Consider the following 19,399-nt stretch of genomic DNA (forward strand, 5'->3'; position numbering starts at 1 on the left):
AATCGGATTCCTCCCTGTTGTCTCCGGGTGAGAACTCTTCTCTGAGGCCTTCAACGTGATTGTCTCTGCTGTTAAAAGAAAATGTGATGGCTTTGTGGATTGTCATTTTCTTTAACCAATCAGATTCAGAGTTTGCTGCATTGGACACAATTTTTGACAATCTTCTAGCAGCTGCATGCTAGTTTACAGCTATATTAACAGTGTTTGTGGGTCAGAAAGCCATTTTTTGAAAATAAATTTATCAAGAAAAAATGTTAACTAGCTAGAAAGAGACTAACACATAATGTAGGCTTTAAGTTAATTTTAGAATTCATTTTAAAGTCTCATTCATGGCGTTTAAATTTTAGGTGTGTTTTTGTGATTTGGTGTCTTCATATAGAATCGACTACATTTTGAATTATGTGCACAGCTTTCTTGTTCAGATCAGAGGGTTTGCCTTCAGTCAAAGCCCCATGTCAAAGGTTGTAATGACACACTCTTGATCTACTTCATGTGTGGCCTCATCTGCTACTCACAGACATTATTTGACAGTTTTGTATTCCATAACAGGGTGGATCATGATCATGGTATTTAATAGTGAGATCCGGTATTTTTACTGTTACCAGTTATTTTTGTAAGTAAGTAAGTAAGTAAGCTTTATTTGTATAGCACCTTTCACAGACAAGAGCCACAAGGTGCTTCACAACATAAAAAACAAACAAACAAACAAACAAAAAAAAACAGACAACACAATACACCACACAATGGCCGAGACTTTTAAAAACATAGCATAGCAGCCCAAAAAACTAAGCAAAGGCTTGTGTAAAAAAGAAAGTCTTAAGTTGGCTTTTAAAAGTGTCAACAGAGTCCAGCAAGTGCAGAGAGAACGGGAGACCATTCCAAAGCCTGGGAGCCACAGCCTGGAAGGATCGCTCTCCTCTGGTTGAAAAACGGGTGCGTGGAACCATCAACAGATTTTGATCCACAGACCTCAGCGCCCTGGCAGGGGCATAAGGCTGGATGAGGTCACAGATATAGGAAGGCGCCTGACTATGTAGAGCTCTAAAGGTTAAAAGCAAAATTTTAAAATTGATCCTATAGGACACTGGCAGCCAATGAAGCTCCTTTAAAATTGGGGAAATGTGAGTCCTCCTGTTAGCTTGTGTCAGAATTCTCACTGCAGAGTTCTGTACTAACTGCAGTCGACGCATCTCCTTCTTGTTTAGACATGAAAACAAACTGTTACAATAGTCTAAACGTGTTGACACAAAGGCATGAATAATAAGCTCTAAATCATTTCGTGACACCATTTTCCTGAGCTTAGAGATGTTTCTTAGTTGAAAGAAGCAGTTCCTCGTCAGCTGTTTACAATGCTGTACTAAAGACATGTCTTTGTCAAAGATGACACCCAAGTTTCGAAGACTTGATTTTGCAGACTGGCCCAGGTCACCCAAGTACTGTTGAATACCTGGAATATGGGCATCAGGGGCGATAACCAATGTCTCTGTTTTGTCTGCATTGAGCTGAAGAAAGTTATTCCTTAGCCATTGTTTTATTTCCACTAAACAATGGAGAAAGGAATTGAGCCTCTTGATCTCAGGCGGCTTAAAGGAGCAGTAAAGCTGGATGTCATCTGCAAATAACTGGTAAGAAACATCAGTGAATCTTTGAATGATCTTACCTAAAGGGATCAAATACAATAAAAACAAAATGGGGCCCAAAATGGAACCTTGAGGGACTCCACATAACAAATCCGCAGACTCTGAGAAACGCTAAAGCTACGCCCGGACAGATATGAGAAAAAAAAAACGAAGAACTGACCACGACAGTCCAACAAGTTCCCTCAATCTACTCAGCAGGACCTGGTGGTCAACAGTATCAAAGGCTAAGGACAAATCCAAGAGAACTAGCACAGTGCATTTCCCAGCATCAGCAGACATCATAATGTCACTGGACACTTTCAGAAGAGCCGTTTCCATAGAGTGTAATGTAATCTAGATATCCTAACGTTTCTAATGATACCAAATTTATAGGGTTGTGGGGGGTTCCCAGGCTGGCCAGAAGTCAAAGGTTGATTTCAAGTCTTAATTATTTAAAAAAAAAAAAAAAAACATGAAGCGTGATATTGCACTAAACTGAGGAGCCTGTCCTCCACAACTGAACAAAAGCGCATGAAGTAAGAATGAAGGAAACTGTCAAAAAACAGTGAATGAATGTGAAGTGCCTCTGCAAGAGTTATGTTCTAGTCTACAAATCTTCCTCATGTCTGTTAGGCCCCCTTACACAGGGTGGCTGCAGCTGTGCATCTGTCATGAGGCTTAAAATGCACCCGATCCACAGAGCTGACGCAAAAAGACCTTTCCTTCTAACAACACTCAGTAAGCATTTGAGAACTGAGGACAATAATTGTTGAAGCTTTGTAGGTGGAATTCTTTCCTATTCTTGCTTGATGTACGACTTCAGTTGTTCAACAGTCCGGGGTCTCCGTTGTTGTATTTTGCACTTCATAATGCGCCACACATGTTCAATGGGCTACAGGTCTGGACTGCAGGCAGGCCAGTCTAGTACCCGCACTCTTTTACTACGAAGCCACACTGTTGTAACACGTGCAGAATGTGGCTTGGCATTGTCTTGCTGAAATAAGCAGGGACGTCCCTGAAAAAGATGTTGCTTGGATGGCAGCATGTGTTGCTCCAAAACCTGGATGTACCTTTCAGCATTGATGGTGCCATCACAGATGTGTAAGTTGCCCATGCCATGGGCACTAACACACTCCCATACCATCACAGATGCTGGCTTTTGAACTTTGTGCTGGTAACAATCTGAATGGTCTTTTTCCTTTTTTGTCTGGTGGACACGACGTCCATGATTTCCAAAAACAATTTGAAATGTGGATTCATCAGACCACAACACACTTTTCCACTTTGCGTCTGTCCATATCAAATGATCTCGGGCCCAGAGAAGGCAGCAGTGTTTATGGATGTTGTTGATGTTTGGCTTTCACTTTGCATGGTAGAGTTTTAACTTGCACTTGTAGATGTAGCGACGAACTGTGTTAACTGACAATGGTTTTCTGAAGTGTTCCTGAGCCCACGTGGTAAGATCCTTTACACAATGATGTCAGTTTTTAATGCAGTGCTGCCTGAGGGATCGAAGGTCACAGGCATTCAATGTTGGTTTTTGGCCTTGCTGCTTACGTGTAGAAAGTTCTCCAGATTCTCTGAATCTTCTGATTATATTATGGACTGTAGATGATGGAATCCCTAAATTTCTTACAATTGAACATTGAGAAACATTGTTCTTAAACTGTTGGAATATTTTTTCATGCAGTTGTTCACAAAGTGGTGATCCTCACCCCATCTTTGCTTGCGAACGGCTGAGACTTTTGGGGATGCTTCTTTTATACCCAATCATGACACTCACAATTAGTGTCTTCAGTTCCCAAACGCTTATTGAGTGTTGTTAGAAGGAAAGGTGATGTAACACAGTGGTAAGCATACCACTGTCCCAGCTTTTTTGAAACATGTTGCAGGCATCCATTTCAAAATAAGCAAATATTTGCACAAAAACAATAAAGTTTATCAGTTTGAACATTAAATATCTTGTCTTTGTGGTGTATTCAATTGAATATAGGTTGAAGAAGATTTGCAAATCATTGTTTTCTGTTTTTATTTACATTTTACACAACATCCTAATTTCAATGGAATTGGGATTGTAACTGCTTCAGCAGTTCTTGTGTGTGTTGTTGTCTCATATGGAGTTTGTGCGCTATAGATGACATCACATTTCCCTGGAGAGCTGCCACTTTTTTTGACATATATGCTGGATTTTGGGCCGTTTGCTGTCATATTTCTTCACTGGGTGTGTTCACTGAGAGAGAGAGAGAGAGAGAGAGAGAGAGAGAGAGAGAGAGAGAGAGAGAGGCAAATCAAGCTAAATATTAAATGGTTCATTTTTCACACGTCAGTTTGAATTTATCATTCACAAGCAGCATCAGTTAAATCTGCATAAGAATGACATCATTGTATAATTAACACCTTTCACTGGACTTTTTATGGCGGGAAAACAACTGACAGCCATGAAAAATAAAAAAAGATTAAAAAAAAAAGACATTGCAGGAACTGAAAAAGTCACATGACTGTTGTCCTCTTCATTGTGCACCTGTTGGCTGTAATAGGGTGATTCTTAGACTACGGGCACTTACTATGTCCTTTGATCATATTGTATGAAAAACAGAAAAAAGGGGAAATTTCACACTTTTATAGTTATCTTTACAATGAAAGTGTGTTAAGAAATTTGTTCTAGTAGTCTATGATGACTTTTTCACCTTTTTTCAGCATCAGTATATGCAAATATTGCCGTTTTGTGCTTGTCCCACACCCAGACTTTTGATCTTCAATGATAAAAATGAATGGTAAAGAAACGTTTTTTCTAATGTTTTAAAATATCTCTGAATAAAATATCAGTAAAATAATCAAAACATAATTGGGGTATTCAATGTCATACAACTGTTGTGAATTTTTAAACAAAATGTAGTTGTCCCACACTATTGCCGTAATTTCCACCACAACACTAATGTCCCTTTAAACAGTTTGTATGAAAGACTGTTTGGGTAGTTTCTATGGAGATAAACAGTGACATCAGAGCACATGTATATAGCGCCAAATCACAACAAACAGTTGCCCCAAGGCGCTTTATATTGTAAGGCAATGGTGTGGTGGAAATTACATTTACAAGTCCAATAGTGCCCGTAGTTAAAGAATCACCCAATATTGAAATGATATTGCTTTTTTTTCTGAGCTCATGTCTAAACTCATGTCACTCTGATCATGGCTGTTTGTGAGCGGATACGGAGAGGACCTTCTAAGGCTCTGGTGGCAGTTGAGTGCCTCTTTGGAGTCTGGAAGTCTTTGTCTTGTCTGTAAGGTTAGGTCTGAAACTACTCATTCTGGCTGTAAGGGTGGAGTCTAGAACTATTCCTCCTGCTCTAAAGGTGAGTCTGGATTTCTTTGTCCTGGCTGTCAGCATGAGTCTGGAACTGTTTGCTCTGTCTGTAAGCGTGAGTCTGGAACTCCCCATCCTGGCTCTCAGAGGGAGTCTGGAACTCTCTGTCCCCTCTGTAAGCATGAGTCTAGAACTCCTCATCCTGTCTGGAGAGCTCTTCGTCCTGGCTCTCAGTGTGAGTCTGGAACTTCTCATTCTGACTGTAAGTGTGAGTCTGGAACTTCTCATTCTGACTGTAAGAGTGAGTCTGGAACTTCTCGACCTGGATGGAATTCCTTTCCCTAGCTTCAGCATGAGTCTGGAATTCTTTGTGCTGTCTGTAAACATGAGACTGGAGCTCCTGATCCCATCTGGAACTCTGCATCCTGTCTGTAAGCATGAGACTGGAAGTCCTCATCCTGTCTGGAACTCTCCTTCCTTTCTGTAAGGGTGGAGTCTGGAACTCTTTGTCCTGGCTGTAGGGGTGGAGTCTGGAACTCTTCATCCTGGCTCTAAGGAACGTCTGGAATTCCTTGTCCGGGCTGTCAGTGTGAGTCAGGAACTCCTCCTAATGGTTGTGAAAGTGGAGACTTTCAGAGTGAAAGTGCGTCTGGAAGTCCTTACCCTGACTATTTGCCCTGTCTGTAAGTGTGAGTCTGGAAGTCCTTGTCCTGTCTGTATGAGTGAGTCTGGAACTCTTCATCCTGGCTGCAAGAGTGAGTCTGGAACTCCTCATCCTGGCTGTAAGTGTGAGTCTGGAACTCCTCATCCTGGCTGGAATTCTTCATCTTAGCTGTCAGTGTGAGTCTGGATGTCTTTATCCTGGCTGTCAGCGTGAGTCTGGAACTCTGTATGAGTGAATCCAGAACTCCTTCTCCTGGGTGGAGCTCCTCGTACTAGCTGTCAGCATGAGTCTGGAATTGTGTCTGTTAGAGTGAGTCTGTAACATCTTGTCCTCCTTGTTAGAGTGAGTCTGGAACTCCTCATCCTGGCTGCAAGATTGAGTCTGGAACTCTTTATCCTGGCTGTAACAGTGAGTCTGGAACTCCTCATCCTGACTGGAACTCTTCATGCTGGCTGTCAGTGTGAGTCTGGAACACCTTGTCCTGTCTGTTAGAGTGAGTCTGGAACTCCTTGCCCTGTATGTTAGAGTGAGTCTGGAACTCTTCCTCCTGGCTGTCAGTGTCAGTCTGGAACTCTTTGTCCTGGCTGTCATTGTGAGTCTGGAACTCCTTGCCCTGTCTGATGGAGTGAGTCTGGAACTTTTTGCCTTGTGTGTTAGAGTGAGCCTGGAACTCTGCCCTGTCAGTCAGTGTGAGTCTGGAACTCCTTGTCCTGTCTGTTGGAGTGAGTCTGGAACTCTTTGCCCTGTGTGTTAGAGTGAGTCTGGAACTCTTCATTCTTTCTGTTAGAGTAAGTCTGGAACTCTTTGTCCTGTCTGTAAGACTGAGTCTGGATCTCCTCATCCTGTCCATTAGAGAGAGTCTGGAACTCCTCATCCTGGCTGCAAGACTGAGTCTGGATCTCCTCATCCTGGCTGCAAGAGTGAGTCTGGAACTCCTCATCCTGGCTGCAAGAGTGAGTCTGGAACTCCTCATCCTGGCTGGAATTCTTCATCCTAGCTGTCACTGTGAGTCTGGAAGTCTTTATCCTGGCTGTCAGCATGAGTCTGGAGCTCTTTGTCCTATTTGTATGAGTGAATCCAGAACTCCTTGTCCTGGGTGGAACTCCTCGTACTAGCCACCAGCATGAGTCTGGAATTGTGTCTTTTAGAGTGAGTCTGGAACGGCTTGTCCTGCCTGTTAGAGTGAGACTGGAACTCTTCCTCCTGTCCGTTAGAGTGAGTCTGGAACCCTTTGTCTTGTCTGTTAGAGTGAGTCTGGAACTGCTCGCCCTCTCTGTAAGGGTGGAGTGTGCAACTCCTTGTCCTGGCTGGAACTCGTCATCCTGCCCATCAGTGTGAGTCTGGAACACCTTGTCCTGTCTGTTAGAGTGAATCTGGAACTCCTTGTCCTGTATGTTAGGGTGAGTCTGGAACTCTTTGTCAATGTGTGTTAGAGTGACTCTGGAACTCTTTGTCCTGTGTGTTAGAGTGAGTCTGGAACTCCTCGTCCTCTCTCTAAGGGCGGAATCTGGAACTCCTTGTCCTATCGCTAAGCATGAGATTGGAACTCCTCATTCTGTCAGGAACTCTTCATCCTGGCTGTTAGAGTGAGTCTGGTATTCCTCGTTCTATCTGTTAGAGTGAGTATGGAACTCCTCATCCTGGCTGTAAATGTGGAGTCTGGAACTCCTCATTCTGTCTGGTAGTGTGAGTCTGGAATTCCTTGTCCTGTCTGGAATTCTTCATTCTGCCTGTCAGTGTGAGTCTGGAACACCTTGTCCTGGCTGTCAGTGTGAGTCTGGAACTCCTTGTCCTGTCTGTAAGGGTAAGTGTGGAACTCCTTGTCCTCTCTATAAGAGTGAGTCTGGAACTAATCATCCTGGCTGGAACTCCTCCTCCTAGCTGTCAGTGTGAGTCTGGAACTTTTCAGCCTGTCTGTTAGAGTGAGTCTGGAAGGCCTTCTCCTGTCTGATCGAGGGAGTCTGGCGCTCTTCATCCTGTCTGTAAGGGTGAGTCTGGAACTCCTTGTCCTCTCTGTAAGGGCGGACTCTGAAACTCCTCCCCCTGGCTGCGAGAGTGAGTCTGGAACTCCTCATCCTGGCTGCAAGAGTGAGTCTGGAACTCCTCATCCTGGCTGTAAGAGTGAGTCTGGAACTCCTCATCCTGTCCATTAGAGTGAGTCTGGAACTCCTCATTCTGGCTGTAATAGTGAGTCTTGAACTCCTCATCTTGTCCATTAGAGTGAGTCTGGAACTCCTCATCCTGGCTGTAAGAGTGAGCCTTGAACTCCTCATCCTGTCCATTAGAGTGAGTCTGGAACTCCTCATCCTGGCTGTAAGAGTGAGTCTGGAACTCCTCATCCTGGCTGGAATTCTTCATCTTAGCTGTCACTGTGACCCTGGAAGTCTTTATCCTGACTGTCAGCGTGAGTCTGGAACTCTTTGTGAATCCAGAGCTCCTTGTCCTGGGTGGAACTCCTTGTACTAGCTGACAGCATGAGTCTGGAATTGTCTCTGTTAGAGTAAGTCTGGAACATCTTGTCCTGCCTGTTAGAGTGTGACTAGAACTCTTCCTCCAGTCCGTTAGAGTGAGTCTGGAACTGCTCGCCCTCTCTGTAAGGGTGAAGTCTGCAACTCCTTGTCCTGGCTGGAACTCTTCCTCCTGTCTGTTAGAGTAACTCTGGATCTCTTTGTCCTGTGTGTTACAGTGACTCGGGAACTCTTCCTCCTGTCTGTTAGAGTGAGTCTGGATCTCTTTGTCCCATGTGTTAGAGTGAGTCTGGAACTCTTCCTCCTGTCTGTTAGAGTGAGTCTGGATCTCTTTGTCCTGTGTGTTAGAGTGAGTCTGGAACTCTTCCTCCTGTCTGTTAGAGTGAGTCTGGCACTCTTCCTCCTGTCTGTTAGAGTGAGTCTGGATCTCTTTGTCCCGTGTGTTACAGTGAGTCTGGAACTCTTCCTCCTGTCTGTTAGAGTGAGTCTGGATCTCTTTGTCCCGTGTGTTACAGTGAGTCTGGAACTCTTCCTCCTGTCTGTTAGAGTGAGTCTGGAACTCCTTGTCCTTTCTGTTAGAGTGATTCTGGAACTCTTTGTCCTGGCTGTCAGCGTGAGTCTTGAACACCTTGTTCTGTCTGTTGGAGTAAGTCTGGAACTCTTTGCCCTGTGTCTTAGAGTGAGTCTGGAACTCTTTGTCCTGTCTGTTGGAGTGAGTCTGGAACTCTTTGCCCTGTGTCTTAGAGTGAGTCTGGAACGCTTTGTCCTGTGTGTTAGAGTGAGTCTGGAACTCTTCATCCTGTCCGTTAGAGTGAGTCTGGAACTCTTTGTCCTGTCTGTTGGAGTGAGTCTGGAACTCTTTGCCCTGTGTGTTAGAGTGAATCTGGAACTCTTCATCCTGTCTGTCAGAGTGAGTCTGGAACTCTTTGCCCTATGTCTTAGAGTGAGTCTGGAACTCTTTGTCCTGTGTGTTAGAGTGAGTCTGGAACTCTTCATCCTGTCCGTTAGAGTGAGTCTGGAACTCTTCATCCTGTCCGTTAGAGTGAGTCTGGAACTCTTTGTCCTGTCTGTTAGAGTGAGTCCACTTCATTACCATCATCCTTGTTGTACATTTCACTGTAACAGTTAAAAATCTGAGTTCTTGATTGGCTGTTATGAAGCATGTTTGTCTGGTATTTTTCATCAAGAGCAGTAAATTCATTTCTTTCTTTCTTTCTTTCTTTCTTTCTTTCTTTCTTTCTTTCTTTCTTTCTTTCTTTCTTTCTTTCTTTCTTTCTGTGTCTGTCTGACTTCCTTCATCTTTTACATCTGCTATGATATGATGTTGACCACTAGAGGGCACAGAAACACAGCTTCCACTATCCTGTAGTACTAATGCTCTGCTCTACATAATATCACTCTATAGTATTTACTCATAATCTGCAGTATTTACTCATACTGTGCAGTATTTACTCATACTGTGCAGTGTTTACTCATACTGTGCAGTATTTACTCATACTGTGCAGTGTTTACTCATACTGTGCAGTGTTTACTCACAAAAAAAAGAACAAAAATGTTAGAGATTATCCTTCTTTTTTTCTTCTGAATAATACTGTGATTGATGATAATGAGTCCATTGCTGACCATTTCAACGAATATTTTGTCAATGTGGGGAAAAATCTTGCTAGTAATATTGATTCATCGAGCGCCAACTCTTGGGAAAATAAGATAACATTCAATAAATCTGTGTCAATGTTTATTGGTGGAATTAATGAAAAACAAATAATTGATCTGGTGCATAATTCCAAAAGCAAGAAATCAACCGACTTCAACAATCTGGATATGGCTTTTTTGAAAAAAAATATTGATTGTATAGTAAAACCTTTCTGCTACATTTGTAATATATCATTAAGTTCTGGTAAATTTCCTTCTCAAATGAAGATAGCTAAAGTAATACCTCTGTTTAAAACTGGTGACAAACACACCATTTCCAATTACAGACCTATCTCACTTTTACCACAATTTTCCAAAATACTAGAAAAAAAATTGTAAAAAGACTGAATAATTACTTACTAAAGCATGAGATACTCGAACAATATGGATTTAGATAATCTATGCTTCACATGCACTGATAGATTTTGTGGAAAATATAGCGACTGCAGTTGATAATAAACAATATACAGTAGGTATTTTTTTTTTATTTACAGAAAGCGTTTGACACTGTTAACCATGAAATATTACTAACCAAATTACAGAAATATGGAATCAGAGGACTGGCATATGACTGGATAAATAGTTATTTACATGGTCGGTCTCAGTATGTTCAATATAACAACATTGACTCTGAACTCCAGGAAATTACGTGCGGGGTACCCCAGGGTTCGGTGTTAGGTCCTTTGTTATTTATACTGTATATAAATGATATAAGTTGGGTGTCAAGAGCACTGAGGTGTGTCCTTTTTGCAGATGACACAACTGTGTTCTGCAGTGGTGATAATCTTGAACAGCTTCTGGACACTGTGGAAAATGAATTGGATAAATTCAAGGCTTGGTTTGACGCTAACAAATTGTCACTCCACCTTGGAAAAACTAAATGTATTATATTTGGAAATAAACTTGTACCTAAATATAAAAATGTAACCATTAACAATATGGAAATAGAGACAGTAACTGAGAATAAATTCCTAGGTGTTATAATTGATAATAAACTCAGCTGGAAACCACATATAACTTACATAAAATCGAAAATGTCAAAATCTGTTGCCATCATGTACAGGGCCAAGGACATACTGTCACAGGAAGGGTTACTTACTTTATATCATTCTTTAATAGCACCATATATGACATATTGTATTGAGTCTTGGGGTAACACTTACAAATCAAACACCAATCAAATATTTCTCTTACAAAAACGTGCCATTAGAATCATCTGTAACAAACATTATCTTGAGTCAACGCATTCCCTGTTTACGACTTTAAATTTATTGAAATTCAGAGATTTAGTGGATTACATCAAAATACAAACTTTGTACAAAGCTAACAACCAAGCCTTACCACTTCATGTCCAGAACCTGTTCAAGATGAGGGACTCTGAATATAGTTTACGAGGATGTGCTGTATTCAAGAAGCCTCCTATACGCACCAATGTAAAGGGTTTTTGCGTTTCAGTTAAAAGGGTTAAGGTTTGGAACGAATGTCCTGTTGAAATTAGATTATGTGGTTCTTTAGTTTGTTTTAAGAAACATTATAAAAATTTAATAATTTCCGGATATAATGAAAAATATAATTGAATTAAATAATGTATAAATATGATGTATAACCTTGTTAATGTATGGTATGTATCTGTGGTGTATATATGTATATATAGGAGTGTGAGCAAAAATGAATATGTATTTATCAATCAATCAATCAATCAATTTTTTTATATAGCGCCAAATCACAACAAACAGTTGCCCCAAGGCGCTTTATATTGTAAGGCAAGGCCATACAATAATTATGTAAAACCCCAACGGTCAAAACGACCCCCTGTGAGCAAGCACTTGGCTACAGTGGGAAGGAAAAACTCCCTTTTAACAGGAAGAAACCTCCAGCAGAACCAGGCTCAGGGAGGGGCAGTCTTCTGCTGGGACTGGTTGGGGCTGAGGGAGAGAACCAGGAAAAAGACATGCTGTGGAGGGGAGCAGAGATCGATCACTAATGATTAAATGCAGAGTGGTGCATACAGAGCAAAAAGAGAAAGAAACAGTGCATCGTGGGAACCCCCCAGCAGTCTACGTCTATAGCAGCATAACTAAGGGATGGTTCAGGGTCACCTGATCCAGCCCTAACTATAAGCTTTAGCAAAAAGGAAAGTTTTAAGCCTAATCTTAAAAGTAGAGAGGGTGTCTGTCTCCCTGATCTGAATTGGGAGCTGGTTCCACAGGAGAGGAGCCTGAAAGCTGAAGGCTCTGCCTCCCATTCTACTCTTACAAACCCTAGGAACTACAAGTAAGCCTGCAGTCTGAGAGCGAAGCGCTCTATTGGGGTGATATGGTACTACGAGGTCCCTAAGATAAGATGGGACCTGATTATTCAAAACCTTATAAGTAAGAAGAAGAATTTTAAATTCTATTCTAGAATTAACAGGAAGCCAATGAAGAGAGGCCAATATGGGTGAGATATGCTCTCTCCTTCTAGTCCCCGTCAGTACTCTAGCTGCAGCATTTTGAATTAACTGAAGGCTTTTTGGGGAACTTTTAGGACAACCTGATAATAATGAATTACAATAGTCCAGCCTAGAGGAAATAAATGCATGAATTAGTTTTTCAGCATCACTCTGAGACAAGACCTTTCTGATTTTAGAGATATTGCGTAAATGCAAAAAAGCAGTCCTACATATTTGTTTAATATGCGCTTTGAATGACATATCCTGATCAAAAATGACTCCAAGATTTCTCACAGTATTACTAGAGGTCAGGGTAATGCCATCCACAGTAAGGATCTGGTTAGACACCATGTTTCTAAGATTTGTGGGGCCAAGTACAATAACTTCAGTTTTATCTGAGTTTAAAAGCAGGAAATTAGAGGTCATCCATGTCTTTATGTCTGTAAGACAATCCTGCAGTTTAGCTAATTGGTGTGTGTCCTCTGGCTTCATGGATAGATAAAGCTGGGTATCATCTGCGTAACAATGAAAATTTAAGCAATACCGTCTAATAATACTGCCTAAGGGAAGCATGTATAAAGTGAATAAAATTGGTCCTAGCACAGAACCTTGTGGAACTCCATAATTAACTTTAGTCTGTGAAGAAGATTCCCCATTTACATGAACAAATTGTAATCTATTAGACAAATATGATTCAAACCACCGCAGCGCAGTGCCTTTAATACCTATGGCATGCTCTAATCTCTGTAATAAAATTTTATGGTCAACAGTATCAAAAGCAGCACTGAGGTCTAACAGAACAAGCACAGAGATGAGTCCACTGTCCGAGGCCATAAGAAGATCATTTGTAACCTTCACTAATGCTGTTTCTGTACTATGATGAATTCTAAAACCTGACTGAAACTCTTCAAATAGACCATTCCTCTGCAGATGATCAGTTAGCTGTTTTACAACTACCCTTTCAAGAATTGTTGAGAGAAAAGGAAGGTTGGAGATTGGCCTATAATTAGCTAAGATAGCTGGGTCAAGTGATGGCTTTTTAAGTAATGGTTTAATTACTGCCACCTTAAAAGCCTGTGGTACATAGCCAACTAACAAAGATAGATTGATCATATTTAAGATCGAAGCATTAAATAATGGTAGGGCTTCCTTGAGCAGCCTGGTAGGAATGCGGTCTAATAAACATGTTGATGGTTTGGATGAAGTAACTAATGAAATAACTCAGACAGAACAATCGGAGAGAAAGAGTCTAACCAAATACCGGCATCACTGAAAGCAGCCAAAGATAACGATACGTCTTTGGGATGGTTATGAGTAATTTTTTTCTCTAATAGTTAAAATTTTGTTAGCAAAGAAAGTCATGAAGTCATTACTAGTTAAAGTTAATGGAATACTCAGCTCAATAGAGCTCTGACTCTTTGTCAGCCTGGCTACAGTGCTGAAAAGAAACCTGGGGTTGTTCTTATTTTCTTCAATTAGTGATGAGTAGAAAGATGTCCTAGCTTTACGGAGGGCTTTTTTATAGAGCAACAGACTCTTTTTCCAGGCTAAGTGAAGATCTTCTAAATTAGTGAGACGCCATTTCCTCTCCAACTTACGGGTTATCTGCTTTAAGCTACGAGTTTGTGAGTTATACCACGGAGTCAGGCACTTCTGATTTAAAGCTCTCTTTTTTAGAGGAGCTACAGCATCCAAAGTTGTCTTCAATGAGGATGTAAAACTATTGACGAGATACTCTATCTCACTTACAGAGTTTAGGTAGCTACTCTGCACTGTGTTGGTATATGGCATTAGAGAACATAAAGAAGGAATCATATCCTTAAACCTAGTTACAGCGCTTTCTGAAAGACTTCTAGTGTAATGAAACTTATTCCCCACTGCTGGGTAGTCCATCAGAGTAAATGTAAATGTTATTAAGAAATGATCAGACAGAAGGGAGTTTTCAGGGAATACTGTTAAGTCTTCAATTTCCATACCATAAGTCAGAACAAGATCTAAGATATGATTAAAGTGGTGGGTGGACTCATTTACTTTTTGAGCAAAGCCAGTAGAGTCTAATAATAGATTAAATGCAGTGTTGAGGCTGTCATTCTCAGCATCTGTGTGGATGTTAAAATCGCCCACTATAATTATCTTATCTGAGCTAAGCACTAAGTCAGACAAAAGGTCTGAAAATTCACAGAGAAACTCACAGTAACGACCAGGTGGACGATAGATAATAACAAATAAAACTGGTTTTTGGGACTTCCAATTTGGATGGACAAGACTAAGAGTCACGCTTTCAAATGAATTAAAGCTCTGTCTGGGTTTTTGATTAATTAATAAGCTGGAATGGAAGATTGCTGCTAATCCTCCGCCTCGGCCCGTGCTACGAGCATTCTGACAGTTAGTGTGACTCGGGGGTGTTGACTCATTTAAACTAACATATTCATCCTGCTGTAACCAGGTTTCTGTAAGGCAGAATAAATCAATATGTTGATCAATTATTATATCATTTACCAACAGGGACTTAGAAGAGAGAGACCTAATGTTTAATAGACCACATTTAACTGTTTTAGTCTGTGGTGCAGTTGAAGGTGCTATATTATTTTTTCTTTTTGAATTTTTATGCTTAAATAGATTTTTGCTGGTTATTGGTAGTCTGGGAGCAGGCACCGTCTCTACGGGGATGGGGTAATGAGGGGATGGCAGGGGGAGAGAAGCTGCAGAGAGGTGTGTAAGACTACAACTCTGCTTCCTGGTCCCAACGCTGGATAGTCACGGTTTGGAGGATTTAAGAAAATTGGCCAGATTTCTAGAAATGAGAGCTGCTCCATCCAAAGTGGGATGGATGCCGTCTCTCCTAACAAGACCAGGTTTTCCCCAGAAGCTTTGCCAATTATCTATGAAGCCCACCTCATTTTTTGGACACCACTCAGACAGCCAGCAATTCAAGGAGAACATGTGGCTAAACATGTCACTCCCGGTCTGATTGGGGAGGGGCCCAGAGAAAACTACAGAGTCCGACATTGTTTTTGCAAAGTTACACACCGATTTAATGTTAATTTTAGTGACCTCCGATTGGCGTAACCGGGTGTCATTACTGTCGACGTGAATTACAGTCTTACCAAATTTACGCTTAGCCTTAGCCAGCAGTTTCAAATTTCCTTCAATGTCGCCTGCTCTGGCCCCCGGAAGACAATTGACTATGGTTGCTGGTGTCGCTAACTTCACATTTCGCAAAACCGAGTCGCCAATAACCAGAGTTTGATCCTCGGCGGGTGTGTCGTCGAGTGGGGAAAAACGGTTTCCCGGCTGCTCAGGATCTGCCAGGAGGTAACACGGCGGCTAAGCTACCTTGGTCCGCACCGACTACAGGGGCCTGGCTAGCTGTAGAATTTTCCACGGTGCGGAGCCGAGTCTCCAATTCGCCCAGCCTGGCCTCCAAAGCTATGAATAAGCTACACTTATTACAAGTACCGTTACTGCTAAAGGAGGCCGAGGAATAACTAAACATTTCACACCCAGAGCAGAAAAGTGCGGGAGAGACAGGAGAAGCCGCCATGCTAAATCGGCTAAGAGCTAGTAGCTACGCTAAGCTAGCGGATTCCTAAAACACGCAAAGTGAATAATGTGTAAATAATTTATAGGTGATTCAGCAGAAGGAGTGCTTTAGTTAAGGCACGTAAAGATTACACTGGGAAACAAATCGTAATCTAGATAACTAGATCAATCTAACTGCGCAGATTAAACAGCTAACAGATACAGAAAAACACCGCTGTGCTCCGGAACAGGAAGTGATACAATACCGCAGTGAGAGCCAACCACCAGTAGAGGCAAGCAAGAAACCATTTATGAGTCTGTGTTTTTTGAGCATAAGTGCTAATAGTGTTGGACTTGGACTTTTGGTATGGGGGGTGGGTAACTGATAAGCCTTGCTTCTTCCCACCCCCTTTCAGACACACAGTGCAAATTTTGGTTTTGTTCTGGTTTTGTTTTGATACATTGTGACTGTGCTGTGTTGCTGAAATAAATTTCATTCATTCATTCATTCATACATTGCAGTGTTTACTCATACTGTGCAGTATTTACTCATACTGTGCAGTGTTTACTCATACTGTGCAGTGTTTACTCATACTGTGCAGTATTTACTCATACTGTGCAGTGTTTACTCATTCTGTGCAGTATTTACTCATACTGTGCAGTGTTTACTCATACTGTGCAGTGTTTACTCATACTGTGCAGTATTTACTCATACTGTGCAGTGTTTACTCATTCTGTGCAGTATTTACTCATACTGTGCAGTGTTTACTCATACTGTGCAGTGTTTACTCATTCTGTGCAGTGTTTACTCATACTGTGCAGTGTTTACTCATTCTGTGCAGTGTTTACTCATACTGTGCAGTGTTGACTCATTCTGTGCAGTGTTTACTCATACTGTGCAGTGTTTACTCATACTGTGCAGTGTTTACTCATTCTGTGCAGTATTTACTCATACTGTGCAGTATTTACTCATACTGTGCAGTGTTTACTCATTCTGTGCAGTATTTACTCATACTGTGCAGTGATTACTCATTCTGTGCAGTATTTACTCATACTGTGCAGTATTTACTCATACTGTGCAGTGTTTACTCATACTGTGCAGTGTTTACTCATTCTGTGCAGTGTTTACTCATTCTGTGCAGTATTTACTCATACTGTGCAGTATTTACTCATACTGTGCAGTGTTTACTCATTCTGTGCAGTATTTACTCATACTGTGCAGTGTTTACTCATTCTGTGCAGTATTTACTCATACTGTGCAGTGTTTACTCATTCTGTGCAGTGTTTACTCATACTGTGCAGTATTTACTCATACTGTGCAGTGTTTACTCATACTGTGCAGTGTTTACTCATTCTGTGCAGTGTTTACTCATTCTGTGCAGTATTTACTCATACTGTGCAGTGTTTACTCATTCTGTGCAGTATTTACTCATACTGTGCAGTGTTTACTCATACTGTGCAGTGTTTACTCATTCTGTGCAGTATTTACTCATACTGTGCAGTGTTTACTCATTCTGTGCAGTATTTACTCATACTGTGCAGTGTTTACTCATACTGTGCAGTGTTTACTCATACTGTGCAGTGTTTACTCATTCTGTGCAGTATTTACTCATACTGTGCAGTGTTTACTCATTCTGTGCAGTATTTACTCATACTGTGCAGTGTTTACTCATACTGTGCAGTGTTTACTCATACTGTGCAGTGTTTACTCATACTGTGCAGTGTTTACTCATTCTGTGCAGTATTTACTCATACTGTGCAGTGTTTACTCATTCTGTGCAGTGTTTACTCATACTGTGCAGTATTTACTCATACTGTGCAGTGTTTACTCATACTGTGCAGTGTTTACTCATACTGTGCAGTATTTACTCATACTGTGCAGTGTTTACTCATACTGTGCAGTGTTTACTCATACTGTGCAGTGTTTACTCATTCTGTGCAGTGTTTACTCATTCTGTGCAGTATTTACTCATACTGTGCAGTGTTTACTCATACTGTGCAGTGTTTACTCATTCTGTGCAGTGTTTACTCATTCTGTGCAGTATTTACTCATACTGTGCAGTGTTTACTCATTCTGTGCAGTATTTACTCATACTGTGCAGTGTTTACTCATACTGTGCAGTATTTACTCATACTGTGCAGTGTTTACTCATTCTGTGCAGTATTTACTCATACTGTGCAGTGTTTACTCATACTGTGCAGTGTTTACTCATACTGTGCAGTGTTTACTCATTCTGTGCAGTATTTACTCATACTGTGCAGTGTTTACTCATTCTGTGCAGTATTTACTCATACTGTGCAGTGTTTACTCATACTGTGCAGTATTTACTCATACTGTGCAGTGTTTACTCATTCTGTGCAGTATTTACTCATACTGTGCAGTGTTTACTCATACTGTGCAGTGTTTACTCATACTGTGCAGTATTTCTGTCTGAGAGTCCAGGATTCTCCACGGAGTACTACTAAAAGTCATTTTTGTTTTGAATTTGGATCAAGATTCAGGTTTTCAATGACTTCCTGAATTCAGACATCAGATGCAGCTTTGTGAAGTCGGAGCAGAAACTCTGACATTTTCCCACTTGTCCAGAATGTATTCCGGCTTCTGCTCTGTTCAGTGCTCGTCCTGGATCCAGATTAAGATCTGGGTTTTCAGGGACTTCCTGTGTCTCTATATGTGGTGTAAGTGTTGAATTTGTAGCCATTCACTGATCTCAGCAGGGACGTTCATGTCTCTGGGTCCTTGAGCTTTCAGATCCAGAGACGCCTGGGAGGAGCTTATACATTCACAAGGTCAAAGGTCAAAGGTGTTTCATGATGCTGATGTCTTTGCAGGAGAACAAAGGTCCAAGTCTTCAGGGTCCTGGCGCTTCTTGTCTCACTGTGTGGTTGTGAGACTTTGACTCTAACCAGTGACCTTAGGTGAGGACTGGATGTCTTTGGTTCCAGGTCTCTGTGGAGGATCTCTGGGTCCTGCTGGAATGACTTTGTGTCCACTGAACAGTTACTTAGTGAGACTCAGATGAGGAGGATCACTGATGCTGTGAGGGAACATCAGACACCACATTTAGTCCATATGATGAGTTTCTGTGGACACGATCCAGGACACAGGTGTCTCAGTGTGGAGGACCCCAGAGACTGGAGAAGGACAAGAACACGTCCACATGTCACCTGGCTGCAGCAGATTGATGGTTACTTTGGAAAGGTGTGGATGGACTGGTTGTCTGCTCATGTGGTTGCCATCCAGGACCTAAGATGGTTTTGTGATGTGGTAGATGCGGTGATGTGCAGCACCACCTGCTCTCATGTGTTATTACTGTGTATTTACACCCCAATATTCAGGTTATTATTTTAGATTTTTAACTCCTGCTGATTTTATTTGCAGCATTTTAAAATTTCTTAATATAATAAATGCAATTTAAAGAAAATTGCATATTTAACTTGCATTTCTTAGTATTTTACTGATATGGGATTTGTTTAATTATGTATTTATTACTGTTTTTGTAGCCCTAAAACCTAAAGATAAATACATTTTTAAGAAAAGCTTAAGGTGCTTTTGCTGTGGTCATGTGATGCCATAAAAGAATAAAATAAATAATAATTAAAAAAATTTAATCCGCAATATATATTTATATCCAAAAATATAAAGATGTTATTTGCTCATTTCAGACAGTTTTATCACAAAACCTTCTGTTTGTAAGA

General features: G+C 41.2%; 1 long non-coding RNA gene across 1 annotated transcript; it reads right to left on the bottom strand.

Annotated features, from left to right (window-relative positions):
• Nucleotides 1-379: 379 nt before the first annotated feature.
• LOC117522238 lies at nt 380-18,108 on the bottom strand. Its single transcript, XR_004564183.1, has 3 exons — nt 18,096-18,108; nt 13,031-13,035; nt 380-499 (listed from the first exon to the last, which is right to left on the bottom strand). It is a non-coding gene; the product is annotated as an uncharacterized LOC117522238 (long non-coding RNA).
• Between the last annotated feature and the right edge of the window lie 1,291 nt (nt 18,109-19,399).

Source organism: Thalassophryne amazonica, chromosome 12 (assembly GCF_902500255.1).
Source record: "Thalassophryne amazonica chromosome 12, fThaAma1.1, whole genome shotgun sequence".
Taxonomy (NCBI): domain Eukaryota; kingdom Metazoa; phylum Chordata; class Actinopteri; order Batrachoidiformes; family Batrachoididae; genus Thalassophryne; species Thalassophryne amazonica.